Source organism: Haematobia irritans, chromosome 2, assembly GCF_050003625.1.
Source record: "Haematobia irritans isolate KBUSLIRL chromosome 2, ASM5000362v1, whole genome shotgun sequence".
NCBI classification, from domain to species: domain Eukaryota; kingdom Metazoa; phylum Arthropoda; class Insecta; order Diptera; family Muscidae; genus Haematobia; species Haematobia irritans.
In genome coordinates, this window is record NC_134398.1 from 137,480,419 (window position 1) to 137,497,172 (window position 16,754).

General features: G+C 35.6%; 1 protein-coding gene across 1 annotated transcript in view; it reads left to right on the forward strand.

Moving 5' to 3' along the window:
- The first annotated feature begins 12,115 nt into the window (after positions 1 to 12,115).
- LOC142226290 (uncharacterized) overlaps positions 12,116 to 16,754 on the forward strand; it is a 78,191-nt gene continuing 73,552 nt past the window's right edge. The window contains exons 1-2 of the mRNA XM_075296209.1: positions 12,116 to 12,296; positions 12,839 to 12,980. The gene's annotated coding sequence lies outside the window, so the exon portion shown is untranslated. The remainder of the gene's footprint in view (positions 12,297 to 12,838; positions 12,981 to 16,754) is intronic.

Genomic DNA, 16,754 nt, shown 5'->3' on the forward strand with positions numbered 1-16,754 from the left:
CTCAGTTTAGGCAGAATGGCAACAAAACTTTCAGTGATGGTTTATCACTCTCAATAATGTTGGTGACACCTTCGAGTGTTTATCTAAGCTGTTTTACACGTAAAGTGATATGCTGTTCGGACTCGAATATACTCGTAGAAAAGACCCATTGTCATTGAATTCGGACAGCATCCAATGAGAAGACAGAAATTGAACATCTATGGTTTCACAGTAGGATGAGAGGTTAGGTTGTAGAGGGTGACATCAATGTTCTTATATTGATGCCCACTTAGACCAGTATAGGTCCATTGTGATCCCTCGATGTGATTTTTCAATCTTTCTCCTTCCGATGCGGCCGCTTTGTCCCAGAAACTTCCACCTGCTCGTTCTCTTGGAAAGAAATCTCAGAATAACCAACCAGAGGCCCTGATGAATGCAAGTATGTTCCTTAAGCTGCACTCCCGCAGATCAGTGAGAGCCTGAAAGAAAAAGGAGCCCAGTATCTTGTTTCTTCTAAAGGATAAAGCTGGGCACTGACACAGGAAGTTGGGCGAGTCGTCCGTAACTTCCGGGTCCAGGCACCATCTACAGATATCATCGTCTTTAAGTCCTATTCTTACCATGTGTTTCCCAAGTGTGTTGTGTCCTGTTATAATACCAATCAGTGGCCGTAATTCCTCTCTGCTCATCGACAACAAAATTTCGCAGTTTCTACGTTTCTTTTCATCCCATATCAACTTGGTTTGCTCGCAACCAACCGAAGAGACCCAGCGTCTACGCCATTGCTCATCATATTTAACCTCTATCCTGTAATGATAAGAAGATAGTGGAGGAAAAACGTCCGCTAGGACATTATTCGTTCCACGAGCACCCTCCTTAGCCAGCACATCCGCTTCCTCTTTTCCTATTATCCCATAGTGCCCAGGTACCCAGCGCAGAGTTATATTATGCTGTTCAGTGAGAACCTTGAGTTCTCGACGACAGCGGCTGACTACCCTAGACCTTATGTCAGCACTGCACAATGCCTTTATAGGTGCCTGACTGGCGATGAAGAAGATGATATCGCTTCTGAATAACGGCCTCATCAACAGCGACTCAGCAGCCTTTGTGATCGCCGAAATCTCAGCCTGAAAAATACTGCAATCACTATCCAGCGTGTAAGACTCCCTTATTCCTAGTTCACTACAATAGATTCCGCTGCCCGTTCCTTCCTCCATCTTTGATCCGTCCGTATACATGTTCAGGGTTCCGAAGGGTATCCTCCTGTCTTCCCATTTCGGTTTGTGATGATAAACATGCTCCGTGGCCATATGGTCCGTCTCTCTATACTGCCCGGCCAGAATTTCAGTATGCCTGCAGGCTGTCCTCTCCAGCGTGTTCAAGTTCCTAAGTCTCCGAAGTGTCAGTTCAGCCGTCTTCCTTACGTGTAAATCGAGTGGGATAAATCCCATCAGTACCTCCAGAGCGGCAGTGGCTGTGGTCCTCATGGCACCTGTCATATAGATGAGTGCAGTCCTATTTACCCTATTTATTCTCGATATATGATTTTGGTGTCTCACGATTGTCCACCAAACATGACAGTCATATGTGGTCACAGGTCTTACAACCGCGGTATAAAGCCAGCCAAAAAGAGAAGACATCATTCCCCATCTCTGCCCGACCAATTTTTGACACGAGTATAGTGCCGCATAGGCCCTCTTAATGCGATCGGCAGTATTCAGTGAGCAGTGAGAGGTTACAAAAGAATTTGGCATAAGTCGCCAAGCTTCCATTAAAATCCAAAAAGTTGTTGAAAAAGGGATAAGAATTAAAAATATCTGTTAACACAGGGGCGTATTACAAAAGAAGGGCCATAAAGTCAGTTTAACTTTTTGGTATTGATATGCTATTGATGATATTGTGTTTTAGTTAAAAATACCCCATTATGAGAAAGTTCCCTTCACATTAATAATTTTTGGATTAGTTGTGTTTGTTATTGTTGGTTTATTCTTCAATCATTATTGTTGTTTTTGGTTTCAGCTTAAAGCCATGCATTGACTAAACTACAAGTGTAGCTTAACCAACAGAGGAAATTTATTTGGGCAAAGCCCTATAGACTGGGAGACGGTTGGATGGACAGCTTTTTCACACATTCCTCATCAGTATCTTCTACTTGCAGCAAAACTATCAACCAATAAATTCGGGCAATTCACTAAACCCAAAGTGAACTACACTTGAACCTCCCGAAAAAAGGTGTTTGATAGTAGGCTTTGGCTAAACAAATTTGCAAGCATATCTCTTTTCCTTTGCCAAAGTCAAATCATCCATTTGAGTTGGCTGGGTTTGTATTTGAGCGTGTTTCCTCTATCTTCATTTGTTTTCTTTGTCATTATTGGTTTATTCTTCAATCATTATTGTTGTTTTTTTTTATTTCAGCTTAAAACCATGCGTTGACTAAACTACAAGTGTAGCTTTACCAACAGAGGAAAGTATGCTTGTCAAATTTATTTGGGCAAAGCCTTATGGACTGCAAGACAGTTGGATGGACAGCTGTTTCGGAATTCCACATTCCTTTACTTTAGTTACATGATCCAAAAAAGAGAAAAAAATTATACACAAATGAAGCATACAGTTTTACTAAATTCAAATTTCGAACAAAGTAGTTCAGAGTTTTTTAAAATTTATAAATTTTGCTAAAGATGTTGTATATATGCTTGAATTTCATATGACGATAGAGACCTTTGTACTAGAGGTGTGCACGTGAGTAATAGTTTACTCACGCTCACGCACACTCACGACTGAAAAATCATACTCACGCACACTCACGTACGATATTTTTTGGTAGGACTCACGCTCATGCACACTCACGAAAAGAAAATTTGTACTCACGCACGAAAACGTCGTGACTCACGAAAAATACGGTGACTCACGAAAAATATCGTGATTCACGAATAATTTTATGATTAATTTACCTTACCGAAGTGTCTGAAAACATGAGCATTATTAAAATCTAAAGTGTTATTAAACTCTTAACATCTCAGGTGTCACTAAAATTGTAATTGAATTTAACTCTTAAGCGTTTTATGTTGGTGAGATGGAATATTTTCGTGAGTGTAATTCGTTACTCACGCACACTCACGAAGATATTATTTTCGTGACTCACGCTCACGCACGACATTTTGGTTTGATAATCACGCTCACGCACACTCACGCTGTTGTCATGAGCGTGACTCACGACTCACGCACGAATCACGAAAATTTTCGTGAGTCACGACAATTTCGTGTCACGTGCACACCTCTACTTTTTACAAATTATCTACTTATTTTTATTAAGTCGGAGTCGGAAATATAGTTGAGTTAAAACTTTCTAAACCTAATCAACATTTTCTTAACGGGTCATTTCACATCAAACATGTGCCCTAAAAATTTTTTTTCTAAATTTTCTTCCTTTTATTACTATTTTTATACATTCTTATTGTTTATCCATTCCATCTTAAATATGTTATTTGTACTTAAAATAATTTCATAAATTTCATTGCTGTTGTAAAAGAAATTTTTATTAAAATGTAATACAAACGCATTGAGAAAATTTAAATAATGCTACAAATATCAAACACTTTTGTCAACGAAAGTGTTTCATGTGCTTCATAATAAATCAAAAGACTTAAGACACCTATACTCAATTGTTTCCTCAATGGGGGTAACACAACACGCAACGGAGCAACAAATGTTGCAGCAACAATGTTTCATTACCCCCTTTTTAAAAATCAATAAACAACACGCACTTGTAACTCGGTTGTACAATTTCGTCTCGTCATCATCATCGTGACAAGTAAAAGCATTTCATCTTCGTCGTTGTGGTTTCCATGTTTTTTGACAACGACAATTGGCAGTTGACGTTAACGGCGGCCAAAAACGTTTACAAAGCGCTAAATGATGCATATCACGTTTAATGCTCATAAACTTGCTACACACAATCCATCGATAACTTTAATGCTCTAAGGTTTTCTTTTACAAATCGAACCGGGCAATTCCAAATCATTTTTACAATCAACCAATTCGCTACAACAACACGTTGTTGCTGTTGTAGCAGCATTTGGCTGCTGGTCAAGCGATTAAATTAATATAGTCCGCGGACACAGCGAATATTAGCAGTTTTGTATACATGCTGAAGGATGATATTCAACTGTGAGTGTAGAGATAATTATAATGTCCCTGTTGGCGCTGTTAAATGATGATCATTACCAAATATTTCTCACATATATTTATGTTGTTGAAAATGTATTCAGTAGTTATTGCACAGTGTTTTCATTCGATTATGTGATATTAGATTCCCAGCAAAAAAATTTGGAAGTTCTTCCAAAGGCACAACTTTAAAAGCACTTCCAGAACATGCACTCCCAATGATGTTTTTTATTTTAACTACCCAAGAAGTTCTTTTAATTACCTTTTTTATAGCTTGGGTTTTTCATACTTTTAATGGGTAATTTTAACTTTTTTTGTTTCAAATAGGTTAAAAACAGATTAAGAATTCATAAAATGTTACAAATCATTAAAATTTTGTCGAAAAAAATGCTAAATCCAACATGCAAAAATTGTGAATTTTCGAAAATATTAGAGTTCAAACGTTTCCGACAAGCGTTAGAATACATTAAAAATTATAAAAAATATAAAAATTATTTATTTGACAAAATATCACAGATATTTTTAATTTACATCCATAGCACTGAATTCGAATCACATCTAAAGACGTGGAGGACTTCCGTCCTATGACAAGCCCATATTAAATTCATCGCTTCTGCGTCAAATTTTGCACCACTTCCGGATCCAAAAAGAACATTTTCATTACTTTTTTGGCGACGCTTTTTTTGCTGGGTTATGAAGCGTATATATACAAAATACATCCATCCTTCATAAAGTTTGGACATATCAGAGATTTTCTGAATTTTTGTACAACAAAATATCTGGCAAGCGAAGACTTCTTTCGCATCAACAAGTACTTCCCGATCCAATTCATTTTATTGATAATGCAGAAATAAAGAGATGATTTATGATTAAAAAGAAAACTCGACACCGTGAAAATGTATTGTAAACACGGTGGGAGCCACCGTGGTGCAATGGTTAGCTGTGGCTATAAATAAAGGTTTGTCCCAAATACATACATTTAAATATAACTCGATCTGGACAGAATTCGATAGACTTCTACAAAATCTATAGACTCAAAATTTAAGTCGCTAGGGTGGAACACAATGTTAGTAAAAAAATATGGGAAACATTTAAATCTGAAGCAATTTTATGGAAACTTCGCAAAAGTTTATTTATGATTATCGCTCGATATATATGTATTAGAAGTTTATGAAAATTAGAGTCATTTTTACAACTTTTCGACTCAGCAGTGGCGATTTTACAAGGAAAATGTTGGTATTTTGACAATTTTTGTCGAAATCAGAAAAACATATATATGGGTGCTATATCTAAATCAGAACCGATTTCAACCAAATTTGGCACGCATAGCTACAATGCTAATTCTACTCCCTGGGCAAAATTTCAACTAAATCGGAGCAAAAAATTGGCCTCTGTAGGCAAATGAGTGTAAATCGGGCGAAAGCTATATATGGGAGCTATATCTAAATCTGAACCGATTTGGCTGATATTTTGCAAGTTTTTCGAGACTCATAAAATATTCGGATGTACGGAATTTGAGGAAGATCGGTTGATATACACGCCAATTATGACCAGATCGGTGAAAAATATATATGGCAGCTATATCTAAATCTGAACCGATTTTTTCCAAAATCAATAGGGATCGTCTTTGAGCCGAAACAGGACCCTATACCAAATTTTAGGACAATCGGACTAAAACGGCGAGCTGTACTTTGCACACAAAAATACATCAACAGACAGACAGACAGACGGACATCGCTAAATCGACTCAGAATTTAATTCTAAGACGATCGGTATACTAAACGATGGGTCTCAGACTTTTCCTTCTTGGCGTTACATACAAATGCACAAACTTATTATACCCTGTACCACAGTAGTGGTGAAGGGTATAAATATGGGAAACATTTAAATCTGAAGCAATTTTAAGGAAACTTCGCAAAAGTTTATTTATGATTTATCGCTCGATATATATGTATTATAAGTTTAGGAAAATTAGAGTCATTTTTACAACTTTTCGACTAAGCAGTGGCGATTTTACAAGGAAAATGTTGGTATTTTGACCATTTTTGTCGAAATCAGAAAAACATATATATATGGGAGCTATATCTAACTCTGATCCGATTTCAACCAAATTTTGCACGCATAGCTACAATGCTAATTCTATTCCCTGTGCAAAATGTCAACTAAATCGGACTAAAAAATTGGCCTCTGTGGTCATATGAGTGTAAATCGGGCCAACGATATATATGGGAGCTATATCTAAATCTGAACCGATTTCAATAAAATTTGGCACACTTGACTATAGTACTAATTGTTCTTCTTGGCAAAATTTTAAACAAATTAGGGTAAAACTCTGGCTTCTGGGGCCATATAAGTCTATATCGGGCGAAATATATATATGGGAGCTATATCTAAATCTGAACCGATTTCTTCCAAAATCAATAGGGTTCTATTCTGAGCCAAAACACATACTTGCGCCAAATTTGAAGGCGATTGGACTTAAATTGCGACCTAGACTTTGATCACAAAAATGTGTTCACAGACAGACGGACGGACGGACAGACGGACATGGTTATATCGACTCAGGGACCCACCCTGAACATTATTGCCAAAGACACCATGTGTCTATCTCGTCTCCTTCTGGGTGTTACAAACATATGCACTAACTTATAATACCCTGTTCCACAGTGTGGCGCAGGGTATAAAAATAAAAATAAAAGTAAGCCTGAATCCAGTTTTGCACTTTATACATAAAACATTAAAATCAAATGTCTTAGTATTTAGCCCTAATCCTTTATTTCTAATTATGGTTTTAACTCGTCTTGACATACTGTAACGAGCCAATTGCTCGTACATATTGTTCTTACGTTGAATTTAACTAATTCCCATTTTCCCCCTTCGAACCACGGTACCCAAGTGCTTGTTTTGCGTCACTGTACGCATTGCAACAGTTGCCATTGCTGGCATAAAGTACAAGTGGTATCGAAGGGAGGCTACTTTCATCGCCCAACGTTTTTTGAATTATACGTTGGTAATTCCTATTTAGTTGGTAGTACTGCCGACTTAAGAATGTGGGTCTGTCGGAACGATGGCATGAATCAACCGAGGCTTGACGAATAGTAAAGCGAGTGACAACGACCGCAGCCGAACTTCCGATAGCAACCGCCGATTCATCCCAACGCGATTCGTTCGCATCCCGACAGTAATTAACGCGATTCGTTCGCATCCAAACCTCGTAGTAGACTAGCACTTCCTTCTCCTATCCCCCCTTCCTCTCTAAGGCTATACTAGCACCCCCCTCTAACGCGTTTCGTCCGCTTACGCGATTCGCTCGCTTACGCAGTTCGGCTGCTTAAGCGGTTCGTCCGCTTACGCGATTCGTTCGCTTACGCGGTTCGTCTGCGTACACAGTTCGGCTGCTTACGCGGTTCGTCCGCTTACGCGATTCGTTCGCTTACGCGGTTCGTCCGCTTACGCGGTTCGTCCATTTACGCGATTCGTTCGCATCAATCCAGTGCACCAATACTTTCCCTGTCCCTCTTCTCGTTACAGAAACCGACACGAACACCATCGGCCCGACACCATCGTCATCCTCGTATACGAGCACCGTCGGCCCCACACAATCGTCGCCTCCGTACACGACCACCATCGGCCCGACACCATCGCCATCCTAGTATACGAACACCGCCGGCCCGACACCATCGTCATCTCCGTATAAGAACATCACCTGCCCGACACCGTCATCATCTACGCACACGAACACCGACGCCATCGTCATCTCCATACACGAGTATCGCCGACCGACTCCACAGCATCATACCGTCGCCCCATCGTTATCAGTCAACGCCACACTGTTCTCCCGACACCCCTTCCACTGCACCGCTTCATCACCGAGAGCATTTCTTCGTCGACACCGCACCATTCGCCGGCATCACCAGTTAGCATCACCTCGTCCTACCACCGACACCGATCCATCATCGTCACCAGCCAACGCACCAACACCGTTTCATCATCATCAACACCGCCCATTCATCGTCGCCACCAGCTAGCTTCGCACCGTTTTAACATCGTCACCAACCAGCATTGCATCAGCCCTCGTCATCGTCCAACAGCCCACATTTCTTCATAGTCGAAGCCCCACCAGTCGTCGCCGCCCCTTCAGCCCACTAATTGCCCTTACTCACGATTGTATTGTATATAAATAAGAATTGTTAATAAAACCCGCAAAGGAACAAAAGTAGTGTGTTATTATTTAAGGTTTGTGGATCCTTAAAACGGCCACTGGCCTACCACAGCCCACGAAGAAAACCACCTTACAATACTTCTACTAAGTTTTTTATTATTTCTTTTGGAATATCCGACTAATTGTGCTGAACTTGGCTCTAGATCTCATAGTTATTTTTTGGTGCTCTTTGGTGTAATCACAAGCGCCTTTTAACCAGAGGCCATACATTCTAAATGGAATTGAAAATGGGGCTTTGTGGTTGCCTTCACACAAAAAAATTTTTTTCTGATTCAATCACGAAATTAATTGATCCAATTAATTTTTAATTGAAATGTCTTCAATCACAGAAATGATAGTATCAATTAAAAAATTAATTGAAGGTCAATTAAAAAGTTAATTGATCCAATTAAAAAATTAATTGATACTATTATTTTTGTGATTGATTTTTGTTTCAATTAAAAAATTTGTTGAATCAATTAAATTTTTAATTGAATATCTTTTAAAACTCAATTAAAAGTGAAATTTTTTTGTGTGTTGTGAGCATTTGATAATTGTGCTGCGACAACCATTTCCTTACTATTTTGTAAATATGTTTCGGTTTCAAGGTAGGCGCAAACCTCCGCAAACTCGGGCAAATTTGATTGCACAATATCCAGGTAATCTTCTTTTTTCATGATTCCTTATCACTGACCAACGCCCAAGTGCACCGAAAGAATTCTCTTTTCATTAAAGTACGAAATATTTCTTACTTTTTACGAAGAAAAGTTCTTCCAAAATTTTCGTAGTTTGTAAGAATTTATTTATTTACAATCATAATAAATTATGAAAATAGATGCTAACAACAAAGGTTTTTGACCTAAGTTTGTAAGAAAAATTTCGTAGTTTTTATGAAAAATATTCGTATTTTTTATGAAACATGTTCGTACTTTTTATGAAACAATTTCGTCCCTTTTATGAAAATGTTTCGTACTTTTTATGAAAAACTTTCGTACTTTTTCTGAGAAATGTTCGAACTTTTAGAAAAAAAATTATATTCCAAAATGAATTTGGTTGTGGTAACAAGTTTGAAAAATGTCGTCAATACTTTACATCTTAAGGTTTTGAATAACTTGTAGTTTTATTGCTTCACTTTTATTCATAGCATGTTATCACCCAAATGAAAAGTAACAGGTTGGCTAATAAGTCCCCGGTCTAACAAAGAAAAACACATTTTTTTTGTCAAAATTCGTTTTTATTATTCAACATAACGACCTTCCAATTTTTTGATACTATTTTGGTAGTACTCCTTCGGTTTTGCCTCAAAATAGGCCTCAGTTTTGGCGATCACCTCTTCATTGCAGCCAAATTTTTTCCCTGCGAGCATCCTTTTGAGGTCTGAGAACAAGCAAAAGTCGCTGGGGGAAGATCTGGAGAATACGGTGGGTGGGGAAGCAATTCGAAGCCCAATTCATGAATTTTTGCCATCGTTCTCAATGACTTGTGGCACGGTGCGTTGTCTTGGTGGAACAACACTTTTTTCTTCTTCATATGGGGCCGTTTTGCCGCGATTTTGACCTTCAAACGCTCCAATACCGCCATATAATAGTCACTGTTGATGGTTTTTCCCTTCTCAAGATAATCGATAAAAATTATTCCATGCGCATCCCAAAAAACAGAGGCTATTACTTTGCCAGCGGACTTTTGAGTCTTTCCACGCTTCGGAGACGGTTTACCGGTCGCTGTCCACTCAGCCGACTGTCGATTGGACTCAGGAGTGTAGTGATGGAGCCACGTTTCATCCATTGTCACATATCGACGGAAAAACTCGGGTGTATTACGAGTTAACAGCTGCAAACACCGCTCAGAATCATCAACACGTTGTTGTTTTTGGTCAAATGTGAGCTCGCGCGGCACCCATTTTGCACAGAGCTTCCGCATATCCAAATATTGATGAATGACCAACATGACCAACACGTTCCTTTGATATCTTTAAGGCCTCTGCTATCTCGATCAGCTTCATTTTACGGTCATTCAAAATCATTTTGTGGATTTTTTTGATGTTTTCGTCGGTAACCACCTCTTTCGGGCGTCCACTGCGTTCACCGTCCTACGTGCTCATTTCAGCACGCTTGAATTTTGCATACCAATCAATTATTGTTGATTTCCCTGGGACAGAGTCCGGAAACTCATTACCAAGCCAAGTTTTTGCTTCCACCATATTTTTTCCCTTCGGAAAACAGTATTTTATCAAAACACGAAATTCATTTTTTCCATTATTTTTCACAATAACAAAAGTTGCTTCACAAAAGACGCTCTATCTCACAAACTAATTGACTTACAGACGTCAAATTTTGACACGAATCATTTGAAGGTTGGTGCTATATAAAAATAATATGCATTTAATACTAGCCATGCCATCTATGTGTCAGACCGGGGACTTATCAGCCAACCTGTTACCATAGACATGCATCAAAAATAGAATAAAGGAATACACTCAAGCACATTATCAAATACAATTTTATGTCGCGAACGAAATTTTACAGCTTCAATGAAACTTCTTCGTTATTTTAAAAAAAATGTTTCGTACTTTTTATGAAGAAATTTTAACACAAGTTTCGTAATATATTCATAAATTCTTCACAAAAATCATGAAATTTGAAGAAAGTTTCGTTAAAAGTGCGAACTTTTTACGAAGAAATATTAATGTAGAATATTTCATAGACGTTTCGTATATTCGTAAAATTTACGAAAATTAATGAAAATTTCCTTGTTTTAATGAAGAATTTACGAAGAATAGTTAATGAAGAATTCTTCGTAAAATTAACGAAGAGAATTCTATCGGTATGTGTCACCATCCCCATAATATGAAGCTTCCACCTCTATGTGGTGTTTTTGGAGACTTTGTCATTACCAGGCCATTGCCAGTAATGTTCGGAGTTCGTTACCAGTAATGTTCTATTGCATCAGATTAAAAACGGTTTATTTTTGTTACATCTGACCATTTAATTTATTTCCAAGCATCAACGAGCCAATCTTTGTGTGCCATACTAGACATTTTCCATTTAATAAAGAATGCAAAAAGTGAAAACATGCACTCGGTTTTGCTCCCCACTGTATGTTAGATTAAAAAGGCAGATTAAATATCTATATGGGCAACTTAGGTCTTGATTAGTTTCTAAGAAGAATAATTATGAACCGACATGACATATAGAGAACCAAATTTTAACCGGATCAGACGAAATTTGTTCCTCCAGGAGGCTCCAGTAGAGAAATCTAGAGATTGCCTTATATATAATTATAACAAAATAATTATGAACCAAAATCCACCAATGGTCGTTAAAAGGCATATACTAACATAACGTACCGAACTACAACCGGATCGGAAGTTCATATTAAGAGCAAAACATACTATGTTGTTTACACTCTGTTTAAATGATATTGTTCAGACAAGCTTTTTTATGGAAGCTTAGGTTTTAAAAAATCTTTGTTAAAAAGGCTTAACTCGGAATCATTACCCACGAACACTTTGTTTATTGGCTGTAACAAGAATACATTTAAATTTAAGTCACTGTGAACATATGTTTAGAGAGCCATTGGAAGGAATAGATTGCCATGTTATCATAGCAGTGATGAAGACCGACTGTGGCTCTCTGCAGCACAAAACAGTAACACTACACAGCAGTGAAGTATACGTCGACGTAACCACAGCTTTGGAGCACACATTAACGTCACGTCCACAACTTGTTACTTTGCTAAGGAAACAAAGCGAATTTAGTTTCGATACGAACATCGATAGCAACAGATGCTTTTAGCGGAAATAAGCAAGACATTACAAAAATACGATTGCAATAAAAGAAGCGACAAATTTCAAATAGAGATATTGTGGATTTAAAAGAAATTGTTTGAAGTGTCGTCAATTGGCGAGTGTAAAGAAAATTGTTGCACCGTAGATGCAACATCAATAGAAACGGTTCGAGTAGCGAAGACGTTGGCAAGACGTAGTTATATTTGATAACTTTACTAGCTAATCAAGAGAGTGTCTATAGCCCGCCTTCTGGGGCCCCGCAAACAATCCCCCGTGTTGTTTTGTGTAAATTTTATTTCGTGATGTTCGATGTTGCTGTTGTTTGATGATTATTTAGCAAGTTTGTTACATGCAACAACGACGACCACTACACCAACAACAACAACATCAACAGATACATTAGCTGTAGCAAACAGCATCAGTATTGCAACAACGCGCTTTAACCAAACATCTAGACATAGTGCAATGGATAGATGCTACCTGTGAAAAAGTCCACACACATCTTGTTCCCTGTGTAGTTTTACTATTGATATTGGTTTTATTTTTCCATTTTGTTTGATGTGACATAAAAAAAATGAAACAAAACAAATAAAAAGTGAAACTTTTTCGTTAAATTTGTAAAAATAAATCGTGTTTTTGAGTAATGATATTATTTGTGAAAAGGTTTTGATTTATTTAATAAAAATTTTTCTAATTTCTAACTAAAGCTTTAAAAAAATAATTTTTAAATTTAATAACAATTTTTGAAAGAGCCATAATTTATATAAACAGACAGTGCGACCGTTGGTTTTTGCATAATCTAATCGCAAAAGGATTTTCATATATTTTTTGGATAGCCCCCAGTTTATGGTAAGACAAGCCATACAAAAATTATTTATACAAAAATTATTTATATATAAAATAGTATTTAGTATTTTATTACAAAATACTGGTTATACGCAAAGTTTTCAATGTGTGTGTCTTAAGTCTTTTGTTATACTGAAAGAGGATGTAATTAGCGAAGCTGATGATGACCAGCGTCTTAAACAGGACTATGTCTTATCTAAATCTCAAAAATTAACTATTTGAGTGATGGTAACAATCAATTTATTTCAAAGAACTAAATCGATTTTACGTATAGATTTTATTTATTTTAATAATGTGTAATAAGTATAGAATACTCACATTTGTCGTATTTTGGATTTCTATATGACATGGGGAGTGAAATTAAAAACTGCATAATTTATACCTCATAATTTGACTTACCACCGTGGTGCAATGGTTAGCATTCCCGCCTTGCATACACAAGGTCGTGGGTTCGATTCCTGCTGGAAAAAGCACAATTCTCTTTAAAATTAGAGTTTTGCGTACTTGATACTAGGAAACAAGATTTTTGTTTTTTTCTTCGCAAGTTAACGAAACCTTAAAACTTTCAAATTCAGTCTCGTCTTCAAGTAGAAATAATTATATGTTTCAAGTAAAAAACGCCTTTAAACAAATGTTGAGAAACATCTGCTATTTTTGAATGTTTTTTTTTACTTTTATACAAAATACAAAAAGTCAACAAATTTAATTTTGAAGAATTTTTCGGTATTGTTAAAACCGAGTTGACCTTAGGCCAAGAAAACTTACTTTCATGTTAAGATGCTCATTTTTAAGTCGAATTAAAAACACTTTATTTTGTGGCCCCATGACAATATTTTGTCAGTGCGATGATAATATTTATACAAATTAGGCGAAATCCACTCACATAATACTTAGGATGTCTAATCAAACCGTATTTAATACATTTTCTATTAAATCGTATTACGTATATTTGCCTTTTTTATGGGGAGTATAAAATTACTCGAAGTTTACACTAATTTACCTAATTTGAGATTATACAACCCAATTTTAGGTTACACAATTATATGAACAAATAATTAATATTTTATTAAAAGAAAGTTTAGAATCTTTGCTTCAAAAATTATGTTCATTAAATAAAGGACATAAGTGTTGGAAATTTGTGTCCCTCCGTTAAAGCCGTATGTCTTTGGACTAAGGAAAACTTTCCTTAAAGTAAAGAAAAACATTTTTGATTTAAAGAAATAGTCTTTAAATTAACTGATATGTTGAATCTTTATATTTAAGGCTAAAAAGCTTCAAATATAGACTTAGTTTTATTTTGAGGATTTTATTTTAAAGTTTGTTTTTAGAATTAAGAAACCAGTATTACTTTGAAGTATCATTTATACAGCGTTGCCAGAATTGTTTCACCAAAAACCGCTAGATAGCTAAAAGAAAAGCTAAACAAGTATATACAGCAGTAAGTTCGGCCGGGCCGAACCTTAAATACCCACCACCATGAACCAAATATTAGGGTTTCCTTCGAAATTTCAGGAGGGCTTAAGGACATGGGGACACTTCCCGAAGATAAATTTAAAGATTTCAGCTATGGGGACCAGGGATCCGGAGCGGAGCGGAGCGTGGAGCGGAGCGGAGCAAGCCCTTTTTTTGCCGGAGCGGGAGCGGAGCGGGAGCGGTATTTCTAAAACCCGGAGCGGAGCGGGAGCGGAGCGGTTTCCAAATGAAAAACCGCTCCGCTCCGAATAAAATATTACTTGAATGAAATGTGTAACTTTGAAATTACACTGTGTAGGTAATTTCAAATTTAGCTAGTACTTAGCGTAGTGTGAGTAAACGTTTAAAATGTACGATATGTATTTTTGTACGTACGTACATTGGGGAAAACACAACGTGTTTTTTAGTAATTGTTTTCAAAAACGGCAAATGTCAAAATATATATCTAGTATGTGTTGTAAAAGTAACAACAGTACTTTCGATCAATTTCATCCCGTATTACTACAAAGATGTTTGTAATGAACGTCGAATAAATGCAATTAAACGATCTTATTTATATTTAATTTTTTAGTTTTCTACACTGAAAAAAATATTGTCGTGAAGTCAAAGATTCCATGTCCTTAGAATAAGAATGCTAATTTGCTTAACATGGAAGACGCATTTCTCTAAAATAAAGTTTTTTCCTCGTCCAAAAGTCAATAAACTTTTGAATGAAGTTGTAATGTCCTTATAATTAAGTGATTTTACTTAAAAATGTGTATCATAACATGAAAGATAAAATTTTGGAGGTAAGGTCAACGTGACTTTAATAATTAAGAAAAATTCTTTAAAATTAATAAAATTGTCTTTAAATTTGTTTCCTTTTTGCATCTTGCCTACAAAGCAAAAAATCGTTAAAAAATAAGACATGTTTTTCAACACTTTATTTTAAAGACGCTTTTTACTTGAAACATAGCATAATTGTCTACTGGAAGTCGAGTCTTAATATGGAAAAAAAATAACTCGTTAACTCGTTTTTAAAGGATTTTGATAACAACTGACGAAAAAAAATCTAAAAAAATTAAAAATTAACATTTGCTTCCTAGAAACAAGTACATAACCCCCAAATTTAAAAGAGAATTACGTCTTTAAAGTATTCTTACTTGTATTCTCCGCTTCTTTGGCTCGGAATTAATACCCAAACTGTTAAAGTAAAGACAAAATCTTTGGAACCGGGCATGCTTTTTTTCATTCACATTTGCTTTACTATTGTAATATATTCTAGCATTCTCTTATTTCTGATATTAGTTCTCGAAAATTTAATTAAAATTATGGATAGTTTCAATTTTGGTTGAAAAATGTGCGCATATACATTTATTATACAATAAAGGGGAAAAAAGCGAAATTAGGTAACACTAGATCTGAGTAAGAATATTCGTAGGTATACCACGGACTGATGTCGATGGAGGTTGTTGCAAACATAAACATACACACACACATTACAAATATAACAAAACCTCTTCTCTACGTCTGTTGCAAAACAAAAAAAAACTTTCGGAGAGTAGTTACCAGGGATGGAAAATAAAATTTTTAAGAAAGTACAAAAAAGGTATTTTTTTGAACGAAAAAGTACTTTCCACCAAATTTCAACAAAAATTCCATTGGAAGATTATTGTCACGAGCTCCTTTAAACTGAATTTTAAAGAAAATAAAATTTTGCTTGTCATCTCCTCAATTTTAAATATTTTTTTAGTTTTATATCCGCTTACAAAGACTATCGTAGTATTGTAATCACGGTTGCCTCAGTTGTACTTCATATATTTTGACACAATTTTCTTTAGAAATAAACTTTTGGAAAAGTTTTCTATAAAAATACAATTTTGTCAAAATTTTCTATAAAAATTAAATTTTGAAAAAAAAAATCTATAAAAATAAAATTTTGACAAAATCTTCTATAGAAATAAAATTTTGACAAAATTTCCTATAGAAATAAAATTTTCTATAGAAATAATATTTTGACAAAATTTTCTATAGAAATAAAATTTTGACAAAATTTTCTATAGAAATAAAATGTTGACAAAATTTTCTGTAGATATAACATTTTGACAAAATTTTCTATAAATATAAATTTTTTAAAAAATTTTCTATATTAAAATTTTGACAAAATTTTCTACCGAAATAAAATTTTGGCAAAATTTTCTATAGATATAAAATTTTGACAAAATTTTCTGTAGATATAACATTTTGACAAAATTTTCTATAAAATAAAATTTTTAAAAAATTTTCTATATTAAAATTTTGACAAAATTTTCTATAGAAATAACA